Source organism: Felis catus, chromosome B3, assembly GCF_018350175.1.
Source record: "Felis catus isolate Fca126 chromosome B3, F.catus_Fca126_mat1.0, whole genome shotgun sequence".
Lineage (NCBI taxonomy): Eukaryota > Metazoa > Chordata > Mammalia > Carnivora > Felidae > Felis > Felis catus.
In genome coordinates, this window is record NC_058373.1 from 148,309,453 (window position 1) to 148,310,657 (window position 1,205).

The following is a 1,205-nucleotide window of genomic DNA, read 5'->3' on the forward strand; positions in this document are numbered from 1 at the left end:
CTCCACAGAAACATAAGCCGGCCTCTAACCCTAACCCTACAACTGAGCCACACCGTCACATGGGCCTTCACTTCAGCCCTCGAGGGAGATCACGAGACTGGAGTCGCTTCCGCCCTGGAGTCTTCCCTGGACTGAACTGGAACCCGAGGTATGGCTCTCTCCCTATGGGGACCCAATATCAAAGTCTGACAATACCACACTCCTGGGGTCCAGAAGCGATGCATGGTCCCTCAGCATGGAACCTGGAAGCTCACCATGTCATTTTCCAGGCCTGGCTTCAGCTGCCCGAGAGATTCCTGAAGCCTCCTTGACCAGGGACCCAAAGAATTGTGTGGCTTTGGCAGTCAAAGACTGATCCTGATCAGCACCTTCCCTTGGCCCTCAACAAAGCTCTTCGAGGAGACCACTTCACTGTTGTGGGTTCAGCGCCTGGAGCCTCCTGGGACATAACCCCAACCCTAACAATAGACTTAATAGGAACCCTCCACCAAAACCTAAACTGGCCTCGTATCCTAACCCTATCCTTGAGCTACCCCGTCGCATGGGCCCTCACTTCAGCCCTTGAGGGAAATCACAAGACTGGAGTAATTTCACCCTGGCGATGTCCCTGGACTGAATCCTACCACTAGCTAAGGCTCTCTCGCCATGGCGACCCAATACCAAAGTCTGACATCACGATGCGACTGGGTTCCATAAGCAGTGCAGGGTCCCTTGGCATGGAAACTGGAAGCTCATCATGTCGTTTCCCGGGCCTGGCTGTAGCTGCCCCAGAGGATTCCTGAAGCCTCCCAGACCAGGTGCCCAGAGAGATGTGTGGCCTTGGACGCAAAAGATGATCCTGATCGGCACCCTCCATTGTGCCCTCCACTCAGCCCTTTGGGGATACCACTGCACCTCCGTGGGTTCTGCACCTGGAGACTCCAGGAACCTAACCATAACCCTAACCCTACACATAACTGGAACCCTCCACCGAAACCTAAGCCAGTCTCGAACCCAAACCCTACACTTGATCTGCATGCTCACATGGGCCCTCACTTCAGCCCTTGAGGGAGATCATGAGACTGGATTTGCTTCGGCCCTGGCAACGTCCCTGGACTAAACCCTAATCCTAGGTAAGGCTCTCTCCCCATGGGGACCCAATAAAAAACTCTGACAACACGACGTGCCTGGGGTCCACAAGCTGTGCAGAGTCAATCAGCAAGGAA